This window comes from Enhydra lutris, unplaced genomic scaffold (assembly GCF_002288905.1).
Source record: "Enhydra lutris kenyoni isolate GAN:26980312 unplaced genomic scaffold, ASM228890v2 scaffoldscaffold8, whole genome shotgun sequence".
Classification (NCBI taxonomy): domain Eukaryota; kingdom Metazoa; phylum Chordata; class Mammalia; order Carnivora; family Mustelidae; genus Enhydra; species Enhydra lutris.
Genome location: NW_019154092.1, coordinates 16,086,722 through 16,104,540, shown reverse-complemented (window position 1 = coordinate 16,104,540; position 17,819 = coordinate 16,086,722). Strand labels below are relative to the sequence as shown.

Here is a 17,819-nt window from a genome sequence, read left to right as displayed (position 1 = left end):
GAGTGGCACAGCCACTGTGAAATACAGTCTGTAGGTCCTCAGAAAGTTAAACACAGAACCGCATAAACATGACTCAGCAGCTGTGTTCCTAGGCACATACCAGAGAGCACTGAAAACATACGTCCACACCAAAACCCTGTACATCCATGATCACAGCACTCTTCATAGAGCCAAGAAGCAGAAACAAGCCAAATGCCCATCAAAGGATGAATGAATAAATGGGGCAGACCCACACACCAGAGTATTACTCGGCAAGAAACAGGAAGGACGTCCTGACACATGCTACAGCACAGATGGACACTGAAGACACAGTGCTTAGTGAAATAAGCCAGAGAGAGGACCCCATATTGTACAATTCCATTTCTATGAAACCTCCAGGACAGGAAAATTCACAGTGTCAGAAATCAGACAAGGGCTTCGATGGGATGGAGGGAGTTGGAGGGAAGAGGGGAATGATCGCTAATAGGTACAAGGTTTCTTTCTGGGGTGATGAAAATATCCTAGTATCAATTGTGGTGATCACTACACAGCTGAATACACTCAAAGCTAGCCAACTGTATACTTTAAATTGGTGAGTTGTAGGATATGTGAATTGTATCTCAATAATGCTGTTACTAAAACAAACGAAATGCGAGAAGACTGCCACTTGATGTCTGAGGCGCCTGCATGCCACACATGTTTTCTCCAGCGCTCATGCGAGACTGTGCATGGGACCAGACGTACAGGGATACAGAGGTATCCTACCAGTACAAACCATGGTTGAAACACTTAAGGATGTTTCTTTTATGCAAAGGCGGCAAAGAAGAGCAGCTCAGGTTACTTTCTCCCTCGCCAGAGTAATAAGAGAAGCAAAGTGCAGTATCTCAGACTGAAGACTTCCTGGGGAACATTGAAAGAGCCCGCTCTTTCCACAGGACTGAGGGTCCTGTGGGGTCTGAGGGTCCGGTGGGGTCTGAGGGTCCGGTGGCAGGTTCTGCAGAAGCACAGGCAGGAGCTGCAACCCCACTGTCCTCTTGGGCAGCTCAGCCCGAACTCACCACCCCTACTCCTCAGGCTGGGTTTCCCAAATGAGCTTCCAACCTCAGAGCCAGCCTTCAGCGTCAAGCCATTTGCTTACCTGCGGCCAAGTATCACCCTCGCGGACTGCTCATGTCACACTTCTCTTACCTTGTTTTGTTTTAGGCTTGGTTTGTTGCTGTTTGGTCATCCCTCCAAACCAAGTTTCCAAGACCTCACCGGCACACCCCTGAAGTCACAGCAGCTTAGTAAAAAGTGCTTATTTGTACCTGACTATTCATGGTTGCATTTAATTAAGACATCTGGCAATAATCCACCAAACCAAAAGATCCATTCGAATCAAGAACGTCGTAAACCACACACAAAGAAAAATAATTAGTTGCCCATTTGTCTCAATGCAATGACAGGTGGCCTCCTGGGTCCTAAGCAACCAAGTGGTGGGATTCCTCTGTTCTACAGGGCAGGGGCCGGGCTGTGTGGCCGCTTCCCCAGCTGTCCTCTGAACCTCAGGGCCTGATGCTATCAGGGACCGCTGTAAGAGTCAGCAGACATCTTGGAGTCACAGATGACAGCGGCTCTCTCCCTTCATTCCCATCATCACACGTACAGTATCAGCCTGTCCCCTGGTGACGGCTACAGCTCCGATCCTTCACTGCCCCTTCCTTCTGTCGGTTTGACACTGCGGGCTGACATTCCATCAATCACTCCCAATACTCCTCAAGAGCCTTTTTGCTACACAGACAGCTCTGTTAAAACACTTACAGAAACAGGGTGTTTTTGCTTTTTTTTAAAAAGATTTATGTATTTATTTCAGAGAGAGAGAGAGCAAGCAGGCATAATCAGGAGGATGACAGGGAGAAAGAATCTCAAACCAGCTCTGTGCTGAGCGTGGAGCCTGACATGGGGCTCGATCCAGGACCCTGAAACCATGACCTGAGCTGAAATCAACAGTCAGATGCTTCACTGACTATGCCACCTGGGCGCCCCTCAGAGATGGGTTTTTTTTTTAAGATTTTATTTATTTATTTGACAGAAAGAGAGATCACAAGTAGGCAGAGCAGCAGGCAGAGAGAGAGAGGGGAGCAGGCTCCCTGCTAAGCAGAGAGCCCGATGTGGGGCTCGATCCCAGGACCCTGGGATCATGACCTGAGCCGAAGGCAGAGGCTTAACCCAATGAGGCACCCAGGCGCCCCAGAGATGGGTTATTTTAACTGAGTCAAGTCTAAATTCTTCTGCCTAATTTTCACCTCCCTCGCTGGGCTCCATACACACCCACGCCACACCCCAAGGGCAACCCCAGCTCTGGGCAGGAAGACTGCTCCCCTCTCTGCACGCCTTTTCTCCCATCCCCACATGCGCCTGAGCTAACTCCTGCTTCTCCGCACCCAGAGCCCAGGATGGCTGCAATGGCTTTCCTCTCTCTTCCCTGATTTCCTCTGGACTCACCTTCACCATAGAGAGCTTACCGATACATGCTCTAGCATTGTTTGCTATTATTACCTGTGAGTAACTTGGGCATTCTTTTTTTTTTTTTTAAATATTTTATTTATTTATTTGACAGAGAGAGATCAAAGTAGGCAAAGAGGCAGGCAGAGAGAGAGGGGGTAACTTGGGCATTCTTTTTTTTTTTTTTAAGATTTTATTTATTTATTTGTCAGAGAGAGAGAGAGAGAGAGCAAGCACAAGCAGACAGACTGGCAGGCAGAGGCAGAGGGAGAAGCAGGCTCCCTGATGAGCAAGGAGCCCGATGTGGAACTCGATCCCAGGACGCTGGGATCATAACCTGAGCCGAAGGCAGCTGCTTAACCAACTGAGCCACCCAGGCGTCCCTGACTTGGGCATTCTTAACTCGCTTGTAACCTCCTGACTGCAGGGACCAAGCCCTCTTACTCTGAATCCTCCCAGGCATCCAGCACCTGTTGAGAGTCTAAGTGATGCGGCGTCTAACAATTATCACTGGACACTGGATTCCAGAGGTGGAGCTGCACCTCTGCTTGTGGGTGTATGTATGTTTCCCTGTGGGGCACCGGCCCCAGTCCATCTCCCCAACAAAGACAGGAACGTAATGCTCCTTGATTCTCTGGCAACATCCTCATTCTGACTCAGCTTTGAGGCTCTCCCACTGATGGTCAGGGGACTTCCTCATGTTAATGCCCTTCCACTCAAACAAATCATCCTTCTCTGTTCCTTTCTCTGATCACACTTCTTCCCCCACCCTCTGCAGAATTAGTAACTTCAGAATGTGGGTCCTCCATCTGTCCTCTATTTCCTTGCAAATATCTTTCAAACTGCAGTATGACTATGTTGATTTTTTTTCCTCCCTGTTCGACCATGAGGACCATAAATAATGATGCTGTGTCTTAGTAATACAACCCCAGACTCCAGCACAGGGGTAGGAGATAATAGCTTCATAACAGATATTCTAGGATTTTATTCCATGAGCTCTCACGGAGGGCCCAAGACTCATGCAAACTTCCTATTCTTAGTGGAAGTTACCTCTCTTCCCAGAACTTGGTTGAGACTTTCTTCCCAGCATGCGGGGTGGTGGGGGTGGCACCAGCCCCAGGGCCCAGGGAAACCACTCACCAGGGAAGGGCTCTAGAGACCACTGTTAGCCTAGGGAGCTCCATCTAAAGGCAGCTTCTCCTCAGATGACAGTCTCCCTCAAGCCCCTCTACAGATGGCCCCTTCTCACCTGCTTTCTAGAAACAAAGGGGAGATAGGAATAGACTTTAGGAAAACTGTTAATTATGGAAAGTTTGTGTTTCACACTCTCCTGAGTCCCTGCCCGACATCCTGACACCCTTCTTTCCCAATCCTAGGTGCCTTTGATCCAAAGCTCTTCGAGCCTTTCCTATTTCTGAAAGACGAATCTCTTACAAGCAACAGCTTCCAGGATTTCAGTGAGATTTGAGGAAGAAAGCAGTCAGATTAAACAGTGCACCCAAAAGTGCAGGGGACGATCAGAAGCCTCCATCCTTTCAGAAACACTTCCTGGTGAACTTGTATCTCAGAGGTCTGCAATCTTCATTAAGTTTAATAGAAATAAAGTAAATTCAGAGGAAGCCAAAGGACCCTCCCTGGGTCTTTCTGAAGAAGCAGTCAGACATCTGGTCCCTCCGTGGTTAGAGATGTTCAGATGATCAGGGTTTCGCTCAGTCTTCCCCCTCTGACACCGACACTCTCTGACCTCTTCCTCCCCAATATCAGCTCAAATTCTTCTTCTCCCTTCTCAGACTTAGCCCCTGTTGTCTTTTACTTTTCCTGGATCTGAGTCTGTGCTGTAACTGACTGTTGGACGTGGGGTCTGGGCCTCTGCCTTCCCTGAAGTCAATTTTAGAAAATGTTCTTTGTCCATACAGAGGTGCCTTCGGGGAGAAGTCCACCAGATTGTGAGCTTTGGGAAGATTTAAGACAACACCCAGGGTACAATGCACGTCCTAAGTATACAAAATACCTTGCTTTTCCTTTCTCAAATATTTGTTGAGCTGAGGAACTGTCCTAGGTACAGTAACGAGCAAAACAGGCACAATCTCCGTCCTCATTGAACTTATACTATGGCTTAAAAAAAAATTTTTTTTAAAAGATATTACAAGGAATCAAGGGTTTGCTCACTGCCTTCTGCCTATTATCCCTGCCCCTGAGGACTAAATAAGATCACCACATACCCCCAATTCCAAAGCCTGCAGCACACTCTACCACCTGCCTTTCTCCCCAAGCCCGTGTCTTTCCCCTTCTCATCCTTCCTTTAGCACCCCAGAACTTTAAATTCTTCAGCTCTCTCCAACTGTGGGTATACCTAAATCCACCCAAGTGCTCAGCAAATGGAAAAAAAAAACGACAACAGAGACTTTTAGTTTATCAGGATCCACCTTTTCTAGGTAATTGTAATTAAAATGGAAATAAAGCTTAATACTCTTTTTTGTTTTCTTCTTCCCTTCATTCTAAATGCTGACTTATTGCAAATTTTGAAAGTGAGATTAACTATATACAAAGAGGCAGAGAGGGAAGGAATTAATTTAATAATGTCCCAGCTGGGAAAAGGACTAGCTCACAAGATTGTAAAATATAAGCAGTCCCACTTTACAGAACCACAATCTCAGACGAAGGAAAAAAAGCTCGCAAAGCACAGAAGACCACCCAGTTTTTTTTTTGTTTGTTTGTTTGTTTTTGGTGGTTTTTTTTTTTTTTTTTTTTTTTTTTTGGTGGATTCTAATATTTGGTCATTAACCTGAAAAGGTAAGAAGGTCATAGCTCCCATTGGGCCATCTTCTCAATAAGGAGCATGGCTAAAATGATTTTTTTCCTTTGTTGATAACTAGTGGATTTATGTTTTCATGCAATGTGTCTTTCATTAAGATGAGAAGAAAAATTTCATAATATGATAAATATAAACAGATCACTGAATTGAGAGAAACTGCAAGTTTTCTTGGGATTATTAATGGAAATGTTATGCTTTTTGTTAAATTTACAGACATGTGTATTTGAATAATTATCCATGGATTTTATGAACCTGGGAGGGACGAGAATATTCCATGACTGAGTGTAGAAAAAGTGAGTTTCAAAACATGTAAGCCTAGAAAATGTTTCAAAAGCTCTAAAGTTACATGAAAGGAACATATAACCAAATGGAAAATCAATAATCATGAGATCACTAATATTTCGAACAAAACTAATAAGAAGAAAGTTTTCCATCTGCCAATTTTTGCCAACTAACTTTTGTGTCAGAGTACTGGGAAAATATAACTAAAGTGAGGGCACAAAAAATATTTATTCTGAATTGAAGTAAAAGAAAAAGTAAAAAATATCATGTATTTATAATCAAATTTAAGGGCAGAACAGAACTTTGGATGACACTATAGCTACTAACCCACTGCATGGCCTAAAGAGTCTTCAAAATCACCTACTCTACCCTCTTCATTTTGCAGAAGAGCTTATTTGAGACCCAGAGCATTTAATCATTTTGCAAAATTCACAGTTAGTTAATATGTATGAAAAAAAAAAAAAAGACTACAATTTTGAAATGGTGAAGACCACATTCTTCTAATTTAGATCTTTTCTTTTTTTTTTTTTTTTTTAAAGATTTTATTTATTTATTTGACAGACAGAGATCACAAGTAGACAGAGAGGCAGGCAGAGAGAGAGAGAGGGAAGCAGGCTCCCTGCTGAGCAGAGAGCCCAATGCGGGACTGGATCCCAGGACCCTGAGATCATGACCTGAGCCGAAGGCAGCGGCTTAACCCACTGAGCCACCCAGGCGCCCCTAATTCAGATCTTTTCAAATACACAGTCATGCATGCACACACACATACATACACACAGGTAGGGGGTGTGTGCACATGTAGACAGAGAGGAAGAGGGAGAGGGAGGATGGGAGAGACAGTGCAGAAGAACTACTGGACTCAGTAATTTTCCAAAAAAAATCTAATTTTCTTTGTCTTTCTCCTCTGATTAGTAGGGAGCATTTGCAGAATACCTTCTAAAGTATTTTGCCAAGTACCTCACTTAAACGAAATAACCCTCAGAATGCCACTGTAACATAGGTAGGATTGTCATCCCTCTTGCGTAAAAAAGCAAATGAGGGCTTAGTGGTGTCAATTTATGAGTTTAGGGTCACTCGGGCTCCCCGAAATCCTTACTGGACAGTCTTCACTGTTTATAGGAGGTACCTTTTGGTCTAACAAAATGTGCAAAAGTGCAACCAATAGTGAAGGCTTCCAAACCAAATTATTTAGTTCCACGCTTTCGGAATTGCATTTTAAACGAACATAACTGCTGTTAATAAGCAGACTGGATCCGCATGGCAGCAGTGTGGAAACAGCTGTGATCGATGGTGTGTACACCATACCCAGACGGAAATTACCTTCCAACCTTCTTTCACAGGCTTCTATCAAATGGATTCTGAACCTTTCCTGTGGGGCAAAGGAAGGGGACTCTGCATATGCCTTCTTCACTTGCACAGACGGACAGGGATGCGCATCAAGGAGAGTTCCCGACCTTCTCTGGAAACCACTGAAGTTTTGCCAACACCGAACTTACAACAACACTGGAGGGAGAAAGAAGAGGCGGCTCACATTCCATCTGGCATGTGGTGCCCTCTATTGTGCCTTTTGAAATTCTGCTGGTGGGTGGGGAAACAATTTGTAGGCTTGGCTGATATTTCTCTTTTATGCAAATGTGCCAATGCTGGAAAGCTCTGCTTCTCATTAAATTTGAAATTCCCAAAGGCAAAGCCTATGTCTCCCCTCTTTATTGCGCATGATGCTCAGCATGTTATGGATAGTTAATAAATGTCACATCATTTTCATATTGCATTGACTGAGAATGACATTTTCCCATGAACACTGCTTGCTTTAATTTCTCAGCAAATCTCATAAAGTGCATATATTTTGTAAGAAAAGAGTACTGTGTAAGGCCCCTCTTCCTTGCCTGAATCTCTTCCCCGAAATCTCATTAACGCTTCAGTCACCTTTTCTCTGGGCCAAGGGACAACCCCCCTCCTCCCCTGAACCCTGTTTCCCAACTGCTTTACTCTTTTTTCACTCTCACTTGCAGGATTTATGCACGGATCTCTGACACCCAGTTCATATCATTTCCATCACAAAATGGCAGCTCTCCAGTCTATCTTTACCTTATGAGTCTTTTGGGGGACCCTTTGAGGAGGTTTATGAACGAGGCCATAACCAGTATGGAGATTTCTAAAAGCAGTTTTTGTTTTCATGAGGATTATGATACCTCTTATTTTCTGAGAAACTGAAAAAAAAAAGAATTATAAACGTTGATGATGATTAATAGGAAAAGGACCTTGTTTTATTCATCTTTGTACCGCAATTCACAGCACATGGAGGGCAGTCAGTGAATGTTCCTCAGAATGAGACGGATTCCCAACTCCCCTCAACGGTTTCAAAAACAATTCAATGGTAAGACTTCTATGTAAAATGTGAGGTAGAGCCATCACTACATCTTTATGGTACTCCTCAAATGGTCCCAGTAAAGCACCAAATAGTGATCAGGAGGATATCCTCTTACAAGTACAAAATGAAGGAAAGCCCCAAGGGGAAGAGTACGCTTGTACCTCACTTACACTACTTTGAATGCCTGAGCTCAGGTTCAAGACTCAATCTAAAATGTCCACAATAATTTTACGTATGTGTTTTCCTGCTTCACAGAACAAGAAGAATGTGACAGAAAGGTTATTTCAAATATCAGAGAACAGAGGCATCTTTAGGCATTTGGAGTAAAACTGGAGTCTAAATTTCTGCCAGAACATTTGCCGACTTCTGGTTCCACGCTCCTGTTTTTCCTGACAAGTCTCTAGTCCTGTATCTTCATCAGAAAGAAACTGATCTGTGTATGGAAATATTTATATCAAAAAAAAAACAAAAAACAAAAAAATCCTACCCTAGGATATGAAAAGAGAAGCTTGTTTCAATCAGGGCCAAATGTCAACTTTCAAAAACTTATAAAAAGGATGAAAATGAAAAACATCGGAAGAAGCACAAAGTGTTTATAGTTATGACTCAGAACAGGACACCAATTTCACAATGTTTCCTGTGGCAAGAGTTGTAGTCACTGAAAATATGAGAGTTGTAGTCTTCGGAGTTCAGCACCTTGTAGCTCCATTTATTACAAAATTATAAATCACTTAAAAGTAAACTTGTAATTATTTTGTGAGTAAACTGAATTTTTTCCTGTGTTATATACAACATGATAATTTTGTAAGTGGAACAGAGTATAAGTAATAATGGAGCAGATTATAATGAAATCACATTGTTATTTAATAATAATCATTGTCTAAATTAACATTAAATTATAGATGTAACCATATGGTATATTTATTATGTGATATTAGATATTATAGATATTAAGTTACACATAACAATACTCATCAGAGTACTTATACTTCCTCACTGTTCATTCTACTCCAAATGATTAGATAAGCCAACCAGAGCCAGCCCATTCCCTTGTCCATAACGGATTTAGAAAAAGACTGTGACTCAACGTTGGCCAATGACTTGTGACAGAGAGTCTACCAAAAGCCTGGCATAGTTTCCTTGCTTCCGAAAAGGCACTGAAACAAAGACTCCTTCACCCACTGGAAATGCTGCAGCCACCTTGTGACCATTCCTGTCACTTTCTACAATACATACTCTTATGTGGTTCTCTTTAGGTGTGAGGCAGTGTTGTGCCTCACTAACTCATTCAGTCATTCAGTTCTCACAACTCGCCTACAGGTAGATACTTGAACTACCCCTATCTTTTTTTTTTTTTTTTTTTGAACTACCCCTATCTTTTGATGAGGACGATGAGGCACTGAGAGGTCAACCCCCCCACACAATGCTATCTCTCCACTAAGTGGCAAAGCTGGAAATAAAACCCAGAGGACATTCTCTCAGCCATGAGGATGCTATGGCACCCCCTCCATGAAAATTGCTCTCAGCCACCCCCCCTTCACAGTGTGTGTTACTTTGCTTAAAACACATTCTTTGCTGGTGGCCACCAAGTCTTTCACTATTTTTAAAAAGACCTGCAAGAAAATCGACTTCTTTGATATTCCCTAAACAAAGTTATGGCACTGGTAAGTAGGAGTGAGGGCAGTGAGGTTTTGAGGGAGGGAGGACAGAAGGTAGGATCAGAGAGCACCAGGCCTATCAGGCCTCTCGAAAAGAGAGCTGAGGCAATGGAATGCTGGTTCCTGGTGAAGGGTAGGGGGAGGGGCATGGGCAGGAAGGGAAGGGAAAGGAAGGAAAGGGAAGGGAAGGGAAGGGAAGGGAGAGGAGGGGAGGGGAGGGAAGCGAAGCCAAGCGAGAGGGCTGGGAGTTGTCTACAGTTAAATGGCCACCACAGTTCAGTGCAGACCTGCTATATTACTTAACAAATTTTAGAATTCATATGCCCTGCAAGGAAGGCTTTCTTGCTATTCCCATTTCATAGCTAAGCAAAGTGAGGCTTAGAGAGTTTGGAGATTTGCTGGTAAGGGGCAAAGCCAGCACGTAAACCAGACTGTCCGAAGCTAAAGACCCGCCAGTGTCCTGAAGAGCAGGGGCACTGGCAGGGAATGTGAGGGAGGAAAAGAGCCACCCTAGTTCACAATCGTGCTGAGGGCCGTTATCTTCCCTCAAAACCCATGTCTCTCAGACATCATTCCCTTTCCCAGGCCACCAAATGAACAACTCAAGCCTTTCAAGGAAAGTTTCAGAGTTCGTCTGTTTTAAGTTACTAGGAGTTGCTACCAAAAGGAACCACTCTTTCCCACCCTACCCCTAACAACCAAGCACTGGAAACAGCCTAATGCCTTCATGCTGTCTGAACAGAAAAATGGCTGAGTATATCTTTTTTTTCCCTTAGTTTTTCTAAAAATAAAAACAAACCACATTCAGCTTCAACCCAATTGTAGGAAAAACAAATTATTCTCCCTCCCCACACTCTTACCAGGATTCAGAACAGAATACAAACCAGGAAAGGGTGGGGAGGAATTCTACTTAAAATGGTTGGAAAAGACCAGGCTCAAGCATTCAATCTATACATACTGTGAGTTATGAAACAAAAACCCACCTATAAACAGCTGTGGACTGAAGCCACATACACCTATGATCGTTTGTTTTCCCACCAAAATCTTGAGATGCCCTGAGAATGGACGCCTCTGTGTCAGCCGTGGACAGAGTAGAAAGATCAGTGGGCGCTGGAGTCAGCTGAACTCAAATGTTGGCCAGACCACTCCACCGTGGGCTTCAACCCTCCTCACTTGCAAGCTGCAGGTAATTTCCACCTTGAAGAACTTCTGAGAAACTAAATGAACTAACTGAGGGGGAACCTTCCTAGCACGCAGTACATATCCGAGAAATGATTCTTAATGGTTTCTTATGGGAAAATGGTTTTTAAAAAATCAGAATCTCATGGGACTACCGTGTGGAACAAATTTTTTTTTTTTTTAAATACTGCTGAGCAAAAAACACTAGGTGGGGAGGACCTGGCCTAACCAGTGAGTTCTTGATGAAAGCAGAAGTGAGAACCTGGAAAAACAGTGCAAGCAAAAGAGGTCATCAATATTATCTCTAATGATAAAAATTAGGAAATCTTCTTAGTTATTTAAAAGGAAGTGACAGCTACCAAATTCCCTTTCTCAGTTCTCAGGAACCCTACCTGACTGACTGGAAGCAGAGGGTAGAGGGGCTACAAATCCCCTCCACGATAATTCTTTTTATTTTCTTTTTAAAGATTTTATTTATTTATTTATTTGAGAGAGAGAGAGAGAGAGAGAGAGAGAGCGAGCGAGCATGTGCACACACCAGCTGGGGGAGCAGCAGGCAGAGGGAGAAGCAGACTCCCTGCAGACTCCCCACTGAGCAGAGAGCCTGATGTGGAGCTCCATCCCAGGACTCTGGGATAAGGACCTGAGCTGAAGGCAGACGCTTAACTGAGTGACCCAGGTGCCCCCAGCTTCAAGGTGATTCTGACTGAGAATCTCTTTTTTGTCTACTTCTCCACAAGCCATTTGACACCAAGTTCTTCTAAAATAAAAAATGTCAACTTTATTAGGACTTACAAAGCCACATAAATAAAACCCTGCCAGTAAGTGATGCAAATGGCTTGTACATTTCCAAGAAATCCCACAGGGATACTCAGACTCCTGTTTCCTGCCCTAACTTGTCTCTCTGCCCAGGGTCAGTTCTTTGCGTGTCCCTAAACCATTTCCATTCACAGATGCTTGAAAAAGGTGCTTCTGAAAGGCCAGCCCCATGCTGAGCTTATTTAATCACTCCCCCTAGGAAATGATGGAAATTCCTGGCATTCCTATCAGGGAAAGGGGGTGAGCTCTGCTGGTGTCAGTCTTGAAAGGTCCTGGTGATAGGGAGTTAGGGGAGGTAGATGACTTCAAAAGCAGGGCCTTCTCCAAACCCAAACATGAAGCTTCTAGAAGAGTCCTGGGAGAGGAGAGACAGGCAGCCTGGTCCCTAAGCTCAAACAATGAAAGGTTGAGGCATCCAAGTGTTCATCTTGGGCAGCTCCTCAAAGACAGTTTGGAATCCTCTCAGTAAACTCTTTCAATCCTCCACACCAAAAGCAGAAACCCACCATGTACCTCAGACAGAACTGGTCTTCCTGACTGTTTGAGCATATAGATGTTGTGCTTTTTCAGAAGTCTGTGTGGACTTTCACACTTTTAGACATTAAGCTCCTCTAAAACTCTTGGCAGGAAACAGCTCGGTGATTTAATGGCAGTTGCCAAGGTTTTTTCATCTATGTCTTTAGAGGATGAGTCTGGAGGATGGTATAGGTAAGAAGTAGGCTAGGGGTCATTCTAGAGCAGGGCTGGGCTCTGTACAGACTTCAGAGCCTGCTTCCACATGTCCAGCACTGTCCAGATAGTCTTGCTAATTTGAAATTATCATTCAAGGGAAAATGGGAAATGAAAATCACAGTGTGTTTGAAACGATGGGTATAGGGAGGCCTCTGAAGTCGCAGGTGAACAGAACTATTTAAGGGCACACACTGGTGAACACACTTAGAAAAAGGCATCTGATACCCCTTTTGGAACTGCAACCCCTAAATAATTTTTCAGTAGTTCTCTCAGATTTTCCCACTTACTTTTTTACAAAAGACTTGAGTTCTCCTTAAAAAAGAGAATGCTTCAACTTTTTGCTACTGTTCCACAGTTGGCAATTTTTCAGATCCTTTTCTCTCATCGCTATTAATACTCCCAGCCGCTGAGCCCCAAGGAAGTGTCACAGTTTTGTCAAATCCAAACAGTGGATGTTTCCAGCTGCTCCCCAGTTGGTCACTTGCAACCCTTAAATCTACCCATGATTTTCACAGGTGGAGACATGGATTTTTTGCTCCTCTACCATTCCAGCTTTGGACATCCTATTATTATACCAGATCAGATTCCAAAGATAACTCAAGACAACCCAATGCAACCAAGGAAATAAAGTAGGTCTAGGTGCTCTTTTGCCCCAGCACAGAAAGGAGGAAAAGCAGGCTCTAGATGGAGAGCCCAAAATATCCAGCATGGTGCTTACTATTAGACACCCACACCACCCACCGGGAAGCTGGGGCACAAAGCTTCTATCGCTAGGTCTCCTCGCCTCTCATAGTATTTAACAGTACAGCAAGAGGTATGACAGAACAGGAATTCATGAGGCTGCTGGAAATCAGAAGGTTCCAGGGCTCTACTAAATCCTAGGCTCTATGTTCAAGCAGCTGGACCAGAAGCCCCAAGAAGGAACTTATTAGAATAATGGTCAACACTTACGGGATGTTCCCACCGTGCAAGGCACTGTGCTAATGAACTCAGCATCCCATTTAATTCCACAACTTCATGGAGCTGGCCTATTATGACCCAAACTTTACAAATGAGGAAGCAGATTTCACAGGAATGCACCTGAGGTCACACAGTTGGGGAGTCTGGGAACTCAGATCCAAAGCCATACACCTAGTTCTAGTGCCCATACACCTAACCACTGCCCCCCACTGCCTCCAGGAAAGATAAAAACGGCCAACAAACAGGAAAGATAACACCTGGCCTGCTGGCCTCATGTATTGTTGCAAAAGAAAAATATGTTTGTCCTTTGGAAAGATAAATGTGATATACAAATGTGAGCTGGATTTGCTATGATCATTTCTACACATGTTCTGGGACTCACTCCTCTTCCCACACTTCTCCCCTTCTCCTATGGAATTCTGATGCACTTATCCCTTGGAACGGAAGTGACATTCTTTGTTGCTTCTACTCTGTATCATCTTAATGAAGAAAAATTTAAGAAAACAAAACTTGAATGCATTCATGTTAATCATATGACTAATCAGAAGGTTTTAGAAGACATTCTTGGATCAACTTACCATAAATTCCAAACTTTACAAATTTATATTTACCCCTTATAATATGAATTAATTCTCCTTCCTTTTCTGCTCACTATAATAACAAAGATACCAGAGCCATATGTAACACTTGCACAGAAAACAATAACTGAGAAATATGTAGAAAAATATCACTGTACTATATATTGTATTCTATCTATATAAGGTACAAATTAATATACAGTGCCTTGTGTTCCAGAAAATGAACTCTGCAAATCGTAACTATAGTTACATCCCAAATTAATTAGCTCTGCATAGTGAGACCAAGAAATGCTGGTCCTGAGAGCCTGATTAAAGCTTGAAGATGCTTCCTTCATTAACCTTTCAGAGTTTCCCCTCAGTGAAGCTTCTGTCAGAGAAGCAAATAAGTGGCAAACCCATCGGATTTAAGTCTGTCTCCCCCTGCAGACACATATCTGGAATTCTGGGAAAGGGGCTAACAAGCATGACATATAAACAGACTGAAGAAAAACAGTCATTTTTACATTACTATATATTTTATATATATATACATATAAACAGTATATATTTATATATACTTATATACAAACAGTTTATATATAAACAGTCATTATTATATTATTATATTATAGTAAGTCATTATTATAATTAAAAAATTCATCATTGTGACCAAAATACAGTAATAATTTCCCAAATAAATAAGGGATGACTGTCCTAAAATAATACCATGCCACACTTGATTCCAGGTAAAGATCACCCATTCTGCTCTTTACTGTAATTTTGTACCAAATTTGCAAAAGCGCAGTATTATTTCATAAACAGTCCCAACTTCATGTAGCAAATCCTTCTGAATAACAATCTACAACAAACTGTGGGTTTTGGAAGGGAGAGGGTGGGGGGGATGGGTGAGCCTGGTGGTGGGTATTAAGGAGGGCCTGAATTGCATGGAGCACTGGATGTGGTGCATAAACAATGAATCTTGGAACACTGAAAAAAAATTTAAAAAAACAAACAAAACAAAAAAAACAAATACCTTTGGAAACAAGCCACCAAATAACAATCTGCTAGAACAGTGAGTGGCCCCTTTGTCCTGTGAATAATGAACCCCTGGTTCACCAGTAGTCTAATTTCAGTTATACAGATCATAAACAAGACATACCTAAAATAAGACAATAACTAAACCCTGTATGTTACCCTAGTCTATTTTGCCAAAAGTAAAAGTCGATATTACCACATTGAAAAGTAAGTCCTACCTTTGCATCCTTCAGGAGTGAGGTTTCAGACCTGACACGCTTTTTGATATTTGGCAGTGGTTGTAGCAAAATATCCGGAGAATGACAAAAGTCCCTCATCTCAGAAGCGGGATAACAGCACCTTTGCTTCTAGAGCGCTGTACTTTCAAAGCACTGGTCCGCCTGGTATCTCTCTTAGTCTCACCACAGGCCTGTGAGGTAGACTTACATCCCGTCAGGGGTCACTCTGCCCACGGCAGAGATGCAGCATCTGAGGCCTACAGTGTGTAAGTGACTGGTTTCAAGTCATGAGAGTAAGTAGGGGCTGGTCCTACAGTGCTGTGGGGTCTCTGGATTCCTCCCACCTACACCACCTTACATCGACTCTGTCTTCCTATAATGGTTAAAGTTTAACCCTATCTGGAGGAATGATTTCCTGGGTTCTGCAGCATTCAGTGACCAGCTTTGACTACTTCTTAGGACTGAAAACTCATTTACCTTCAATAAAATCAGAACCAGAGTCCTGGGGCTTGCAAAAATGATGAGGCTCCATGGTGGGGCCGCAGTCCACTGTAGGGTTCTAGAACTGCAGGGACCCTTCTAGGATATGGGAGTTGAGAAATCACCTCAGCCCCATTGTGGGACCCTTCCCCAAGGCTACGCTTGCCTGAGGGGTAGAAAACCCAGCATCCAGCTGAGCAAGGACTGAATCTATCTGGGCCTCACCTTACTTATCTATAAAATGAAAGCCTGCTTTAAATAATCTCAAAGGCTCTTCCATCTCCAAAATTCTACTCTACCCCTAGGCTGAATATCTATCACTTTGACTAAACAATCACCCCAAGAACTCTCAATGCTGGGACACCTCTCTCATAACCTTTTCCAAGATGTCCCACATTAATTTCACCCTCATCATCCACTCACACCACCTGCTCTCACTCTCGCCCTGCCTCTCTGCTCACAGGTCTCCAGGACTGGTAAGTTGTTATCATGTGTCTTGTAAGTCATTGGTTTATGATTTCCACACATAATTAAATAAATTAATAATTAAATCTTTCAGCAACTATTATTTGTGTGTATTTTTTCACCAAATCCCCACCCAAGTAGCTAGTCACATGGTCATGAAATTTTAAATAAAATTACTCTCAAGGTCACTCTTTTTTTCTTTTTTAAAGATTTTATTCATTCATTTGAGAGACAAACAAAGACAGTGCACAAGCATGGAGAGGGGTAGAGGGAGAGGGAGAGGCAGACTCCCCAGCAGGTTGGGAGCCCAACATGGGGCTTGATCACAGGACCTGGAGATCATGACCTGAGCTGAAGGCAGATGCCCAACCGCCTGAGCCACCCAGCCATCCGGTCACTCTTTTTTTTTTAAAAGATTTTATTTATTTATTTGACAGACAGAGATCACAAGTAGGCAGAGAGGCAGGCAGAGAGAGAGGAGGAAGCAGGCTCCCTGCTGAGCAGAGGCCCGACGTAGGGCTCGATCCCAGGACCCTGGGATCACGACCCAAGCCGAAGGCAGAGGCTTTAACCCACTGAGCCACCCAGGCGCCCCCTGGTCACTCTTCTTAAAGAAACTTTCTCTCATGGTTCTTCATATTTCTACTAATGTCCAAATAAGTATCAGCAATCTACTGATTTCCAAAATAGGCATGTCAATATTGATTTTGCCTTCTTTGACAAGTTTGATTTTCCTCTTTATTTCCATCTTTTTTTTTAAGATTTATTTATTTGATAGAGAGAGAGCATGAGAGCACAAAGCAGGGAGAGCAGAGGGCAGAGGGAGAAGCAGGCTCCCCGCTGAGCAAGGAGCCTCATGCAGGACTTGATCCCAGGATCCTGGGATCATGACCTGAGCCCTAGGTAGAGGTTTAACGGACTGAGCCACCCAGGCACCCCTATTTCTACCTTTTCATTTTGGTCTGTTCCGTCTTCCTTTCCTTTTTTAATTCCCAGGTTCATCTTGGCTCCTGCTATCACGTTCAGTGAGCCCGCCCTAGCAGGACAACACAGGGCACCAGTGCGGAAACAGGTAACGTGCAGATACAGGACAGTGACGAGAAAGTGCTCAGCATCTCTGCCAGCACGTGAACGGAGGAGCTGTCGGCTTGATGCCACTGCATTCCCACTGTAAAGCCCTACTTCTGCACAGAAAGAGACGCGGAAGTGTATATCCAGAAGGAAGAATGCTAAAGCAATGAGGGAGCCAAGCAGCTGGGGACTATTAACTTAAATCAAAGTCCAGCCAGGAGTTGGTTTTTTTTGGTTTTGTTTTAAACAACAGGAAGTAGATTCATTCTCTTTTACATTCTGTCTCTCTCTCTCTCTCACACACACACACTCACACACACACACACACACACTCATTCTTTTCTCCTCCATCCTTCTTCTTTTCCTCTTGCCAAGGCACAGGAACAAGGCGGACGGAACAAGCCCAGTTCCTTCGAGCTGTCTCTGGAAACTGCTGTTGTTCACTGGCAGCCCAAACCCAGAATGCAGAGCACAAGACACGTGTTCGGAGAGAGACTCGCGCGGTGTGCAGCAGCCCCAGAGACTGAGGACTGTGTTTCAGTTTCCTCCGGCTGCCGTAATAGATATCCACAAACGTGGTGGCCTAAAACAACACAAATCTCTCCTCTCACAGTTTGAGGGGCCAGAAGTCTAAAATTGACTCCAGTCAGCTGAAATCAAGATGTTGGCAGGGCTGTGCTCCCTCCCGAGGCTCTGACCAGAAAATCCATTTCC

The 17,819-nt window shown here is 43.5% G+C and overlaps 1 protein-coding gene across 1 annotated transcript in view; it reads right to left on the bottom strand.

Annotated features, from left to right (window-relative positions):
* The window catches only part of LOC111142573 (collectin subfamily member 12), a 193,627-nt gene that overhangs the window by 157,224 nt on the left and 18,584 nt on the right, over positions 1 to 17,819 (bottom strand). The gene's annotated exons all lie outside the window — the stretch shown is intronic.